Genomic DNA, 6,778 nt, shown 5'->3' on the forward strand with positions numbered 1-6,778 from the left:
TTAATCAAGAAAGCACAAGATTCTTAAAAGGTGTTTTCCTCAAATGTCTACAAGTATCGAGGTACATTTGATGAATACAAAATAATAAAAGTGCCCAGAAAAAATTGGAGGTATATAGGTAGAATGATACATCTACCAGTCACACTATTCACAATTTATATTACAGATTTACGTTAGCATATTGCAGCAAGCCTATCAAAGCTGAGTAATATGGGACATTGTGGCGGAGGTACGTGCTGATATGGGCCTAAACTACAGGCCACAGAGTGGGACTGTCACAGAGACTAGTTCAATGATGACGTGTCCCTACACGTCTTCCTGCTGTGATTTTTTTCCCCAGGTATTCAGGTGAGAAAAGATTGAGTCCTAACCAATCTCCTATAGGCCGGGGTTTCCAATTTTCTCTTTCACTGAAAGTATATGCTGAACCCTGTGAGTGTTGAGGGATTGCAGGTAGCCAGGTATTTATCACTGTATTATCCACCCCTGTACTATCCCTAGGATTTATAGTGTGTCCAATCGTGAAACAGTGGTTTTGTGCTATCAGGATCAACTAGGATTACTGCAAGTACCTAGGTGGAGTGGTGTGTCCCATGAAGCTGGAAATACTCAAGGTTCTTTGCAGGAGTCCTGGTGGAAACACCATGTCCTTCTACCTATGTGTCTTGGTGCCTATTTCAGACTCCTACCCTGACATCACAGTGAATATGATACAGGTCTGCAGGTCAGCACTGATGAGGACTGAAAGCAATGCACAGGCCACAGGAGGTTCAGCTGTCTAGGAAAGTGATGATAGTGTCCATCCTTCCTGTTGTTCCCATGATTTCGCTTCAGGTGTCCTAGGAAAAAAGATAAGACTCCCTGGCATACTGGAAACCCTGAGTTTTCCCTCTTCATATTTCAGAGACAATGCTTAACCCTGTGAGTGCAGTGGGACTATAAATACCAGGTGATGATCTGGCGTTCCTTCCCCTCCACAGCCACGACTGTGGACATTTTGCAGGTATCCTGTAGAAAGAAATACTGTCTTCTGGGACCATGGCCCTGAGCTTGGGGGCCCTGCCAGCATCCAGGTAAGTCAGTGATAGATTTGAGTATCATGATTTGCAGGTGCCCTGGTAGAAAACCTTGTGTGTTTCTGAGGCATATATCTCAGTGTATGTTTTCCAGGTTCCTGGGAGGAAATCCCAGCTAACCAGAGACATGATCAGGGGATGTGTCTGCTCTCAGGGTAAGTGATGATGTGTGCCATAAACTTACCATAGTTACGTGATCTGCACGTATCTAGGTCAGTGAGGTTCCTTTTCCTGAATGGTTTACTGTGTGATGGGTTTATGGGTATTCCAGTAAGAAAGGGTAGTGGCTCCTTGTTCTCCTTGCCAGGTGGTCCTGTTGTTTTCAGTCTGGGAGAGAGCGTATGAGGTATGTACCCTGTGAGTGTTGATTGATTGGCACGTACCCAGGGAACTCACGTGACACTGTGCATCATAGGAGTAACTGCGGTGGATTTGCAGAGAAGCCGGCCAGAGAAAATGCCATGTCCTACAAGGAGGGCCTGCAAACATCCAGGTACAATTCTGGCTACCACAATGATGATCATGAGCAGGCAGTTTGCAGGGTCCTGGTAGAAATGCTGTGTCCATAGAAACATTGGTCACATATGTGGTTTCAAGTTCCCATGGAGAGGTTACAGGAAACCTCTTTGTGCTTGAGCAGAGGACTGTGCCTGAATTTAGGGCGGTGATGGTGTGGGCCTAAGCAGGCCACGGAGTATCCGATCTTCCCATACTCAGGTAAATGCGGATGGCTTTCTGGCTCTTGTCCCTGTCCTGACATGGGTTCCTTATCTCATTTTCTGTTTTTTATTTTATGCAGTTATTCAGTTAAGAAACAATGCTTTGCCAACCAAGGCTAGTAAGCATTAGTCCTTGCTATGTTCAACTTTGGGAAAATGTGCCTTGAACATGAGTCCGTGTTGGCTGAGGAAGATGTGGGTGTCCAGGTAAATTCTCCTACTCCACCAGACGACAGGATGGAATGATAATTCTGACCTATCCTCAGTCCGGAGCCAGTAGTGGTGCCAGCAGTGAGGTGAAGTTGGAGTTTTGCCAGGATCTAGGTAAGGTCGATGGTTCCCAGAAGTACAGCAGTGACCAGGCCATGTGGTATGTGTCCTTTTTGTCTTTCAGGTGTGCCAAGTGGCATCCCAGAAAACACCTGTCAAATGCATTTCTTCTGCTGCTGTTAGTCACATGATCAAGGCCAGTCTGAGAATGGCCATTTGGGGGCCCTGGATAGTAACCAGGTAATTGATCACATGAATCCTATACCAATAGAGACCACCTGAGCTTCAGATTTCCTGAAGAAAGAGGGCACTCTCCTTGACACAGTGATTTTTCCATGGTTTCCTGCAGGTGTAGAGGTAGATGTTGTGATAGTATCTCATGAAAGACATTCTGCTTTCCTGCATAGGTAATTAATGATGGTTCTGAGTCTCCTAGAGTAACCTTGTGTTTCACATATGTGTCGTTGGGAAAAAATAGTGATTCCCAATGCCGGTAAGCGTGAGATTTTACTGTTTGCTTATTCAGAGGTAAGGGGTTTTTTGTTTGTTTTATAAATTTCACACTCCGTGCAATAGATATGCCGGTGCACAGGTAGTTGATCACATTGTCTGTCACCCTGATGTGGACCATGGGGTTTCTGCAGGTATCCCTTATAGGCTGTGGCCTCAGAGTTCTTCAGTTATCTAGGTATCCTCGATGAGTTGTGAAATGATGCCAGTGAAAAAAGAGTATTTGTGATTGTCCTTGTAGCATAGGTTGTGGACGAAGCAGTTTCCCCAATATGTCTTTCAGATGAGTGTCAGCATCACAGCATGCCTTTTAATCCTGGGTAACGGTCATTGCTGGCTGAAGCAAGTGCTGATGCAGGCCTACACCACAGCCTGCAGTGTGGGAATATCACAGAGGCTTAGTTCGGTGATGGTGTGTCCCTACACATCTTCCCGTCATGATTTCTTTCCCCGATATTTGGTAGAGAAGTGATTGAGTCCTTACCAATCGCAGATAGGCCAAGTTTTCCCATTTTCTGTTTCACCAAAAGTATATGCTAAACCCTGTGAGTGTTGAGGGATTGTCTAAGCTACAGCCTTTTTCAGGCTTCCCAAAAGTTGTTTGGTAGTATACAGGCATCAGATCATGTGACTCTTAACTCATTAGATGCCTTCTTATTTTCAGTTATGTAAGTAATGAATGGTGTTTTCACGACTGTTATATAAACCTTGTTTATGGCATTATGCAGTTTAAAAATTAAATTATCCCTAATAATAGTAAGCATGAGTTTTTAATGTATTATTCTTTTGAGATAATGTATATTTAACACTTGTACTGATAGACATATACACAGGTATCTTGGTATTTTATCATATTGCTCATCACCACGTTATTAGCCGTGGATTTTTGGAGGTATCTGTCAAAGACTAGAGGGTGCTTTTTCCTGTAGTTTGACTTTATAGTTCTGTTCTTATCTAGCATTTATGGGCCCCAAAAGATTCAAGAGACCAAGGGAATTTGTAATTGTACAGGTAGAATTAGACTACTACCAAACCCATTTCCCACAATGTGTTTTCCAGGGCTTGTCAGGAGATCATGGTGAGCCTATCTGTGGTAATTAGTATGTGATATTGCTGGTTTTGAGGTAACTGATGATGGAGAAACCTAAACCACAGCACAGATTATCTGATCTTCATATAGATATAAGTGATGGTTGTGTCCCTAACACTTGGTGTTACCATGATTTCTTTTTAAATATTTGGATAGGAAATGATAGCGTCTTTATCAATTCTCAAAACTATGAATTTTCCCTTTTTATATTTTAAGAAAACGTTTATTTAACCTTTTGAGTGTTAAGGAATTGCACATACCAGATAATTATCATGATACTCCTAGCTACAATAGTAACAATGGGATTTTTACAGGTGCCCTAAAAACAAATGTCTTATCCAACAGTGGTCTTGGCCTTGTATTACTACAAGTATACAGGTAGAGTTGATGTTTTCATAATGATCAAAGTTATTTACAAGCATCCTAGTAAATAGAACACATTGTATCCTTTTATACATATATATATCTCAATCAAAATATGTTTTTCAGGTTCCTGTTAAGAGATTATAACAAACCTAACAATGATCATTATCAGGGACTATTTCTGGTATCCAGGTAAGTGATGATGTGCATTTTAATGACATCACAGACCATCTGGTCTTTACATATCTAGGTAAGTGATGTTTGTTTGCCTAAACTTGTTTACCATGTGATTTTTTTAAAAAAACAATTCTAGTAACCATGTTACCCTATTGTTCTGTGTTTTCGAGAAAATTTATTTTTTACGCTGTGAGTGACTGACATCCAGGTAATTTTCAATATGTTCTGCATCACAGTATTATCCATAGTATTTTTACAGGTGTGCCATCAGAAAACAATGGTGTCTTTAACCATGGTATAGAACTTGTGTTGATGTAGGTTTCCAGGTAGAGATGTTTCCTGCATTGATGGAAGTGAATAAGGTTATTTGCAATTGTCCAAGTTGAAAAGGTGTCTGTATTCACATTTGTCATAATATGTTTTCAAGTTCCGGCAAAAAGATCATGTTGAACTTCATAATGATGATTAATGGGGATTTTGCATGTAGACAAGTGATTATGTGGGCCTTAAGCATCCTACAGATCACGTGATCTTCAGATATCTAGGTCCCTAACATTTGTGTTATCAGAGGTTTTTTGTGAGTATTCAAGTAAGAAATGCTAGTCTCCTAATAAATACTTGGAAGCAATAACCCTTTCTGTTTGAATTTAGGTATATGTTTAACCTTAGTAGCATCTAAAATATATTTAGGTATCCAAGTAAGTTATAATTTTGCCCAATACCTATATATTGACCATGACATTTTTTTTCTTTTTTGCAGTTATCTTGTCAAGACAACAACGTGCCTCTAACTAGGTTGTGAATGTCCCCAGGTAGATTTGAAGGGCCCCGTAATTTTCAAGTAACCATGGAATTTTGCGGGTGTTCATATAATAACATGCATTCCTAACACAATTTTGACATGATTTTTTTTAAGATCCAGTTAAGAGATTATGGCACCTTCTCTACTATTGTTAAGGCCCATATCATCTCCTAACTGATACCAGCAAAATCCCAAATTAAATACTATTGTTAGCTGAACCATCATCATCTCTTGATTGCTCTTTTTGCAGATGTCCACGCAACAGTTGATGGTGTCTTGGGCCAGGAGTGGTGGCTCCTGCCTGTAATCCCAGCACTTTGGGGGGCTGAGGCGGGTGGATCACGAGGTCAGGAGTTCGAGACCAGCCTGACCAACATGGTGAAACCCTGTCTCTACTAAAAATACAAAAACCAGCCAGGCATGGTGGCGTGTGCCTGTAATCCCAGCTAGTCAAGAAGCTGAGGCAGGAGAATCGCTTGAATCTGAGAGGTGGAGGTTGCAATGAGCCATGATCACGCCACTGCACTCCAGCCTGGGTGACAGAGTGAGACTCTGTCTCAANGCAATGTTGATCCTAGATACTTGCTGGTATCTAGGTAGATTTTATGGTTCTTTTTTAAGGTTATAGTACCCATAGAATTTTCAGGTGTCAAGGTTATAGATTTCTCCTTAAACACTGTTGCCTTTTTGGGTTTTTGGAGATTCCAATTAAAAGATTATTGAAAACTTCCCTATGGTACTGAAGGCAAGATTTTTCTTGCATCCAAGTACAAGATGATGTTGGTACCAAAGGAGATATCCAGGTAAGCAATAATGGTGTTCTTAAGCCAACATAGTGACCAAGTTTGTTTGCAGGCATTCTTGTAAGTTATGTTGACTAACCACCATAGTGACCAGGGGAATTTTGCAGATAGCCTATTAAGCTATGAAGATGTCTGTAACTAAGATGTTTTCCTTGGAAATGTGCAGGCATCCAGATAAGAGTTGATGGTGACCCTAATCAAGATCACGACCATGGGATTTTGCAGTTAGGCAAGGAATGATGTGCCTTTACTGCGATATTTATCTTGGCCTTTTTAGGTGTTCAGGTTAGAGATGGTGTTTGTCTAATACATTAGTGGCCATGGGGTTTTTTCAAGTATCTAGTTAGAAGATGATAGTGTCTGTATGTATAGTGCTAACCTCTGAATTTTGCAGGTATCCAGGTCAAAGTTGTTCTGTCCCTTACCATGTTAGTGGTCTTAGGATATTTTAGATGTCCAGATAAAGGGTGATATGTCCTTAACCACATTAGTTACCAAGCAATATTGCATGTGTCCAGTTAAGAGATGATAGTGGCCCCAACCATGGTATTGACCATGAATTTTTGCAATTTTCCAGGATACAGATGGTGTTTCACTACCTTCAGTATTGACCGTGTGGTTTTACAGGCATCCTAGCAAGAAATTATGTATCCACAATTCTGTTTTTTATCCTCAGATTTATTTAGGTATTATGGAAAGAGATAATGGTGTTCCTAACATTTACTGACCATAGGCTTTGAAGATACCCAGCCAAGAGATGATGGAGTCTCTATCAATGTTGGTGTCCACGGGAATGAAAGAAAAATGGAATTTTTTTGTCAACTATGTATTTTATTAAAGTAATTCTAGCCAGGCGCGGTGGCTCACGCCTGTAATCCCAGCACTTTGGGAGGCCGAGGCGGGTGGATCACGAGGTCAAGAGATCGAGACCATCCTGGTCAACATGGTGAAACCCCGTCTCTACTAAA

The sequence above is a fragment of the Cebus imitator genome, unplaced genomic scaffold (genome assembly GCF_001604975.1).
Source record: "Cebus imitator isolate Cc_AM_T3 unplaced genomic scaffold, Cebus_imitator-1.0 Scaffold401, whole genome shotgun sequence".
Lineage (NCBI taxonomy): Eukaryota > Metazoa > Chordata > Mammalia > Primates > Cebidae > Cebus > Cebus imitator.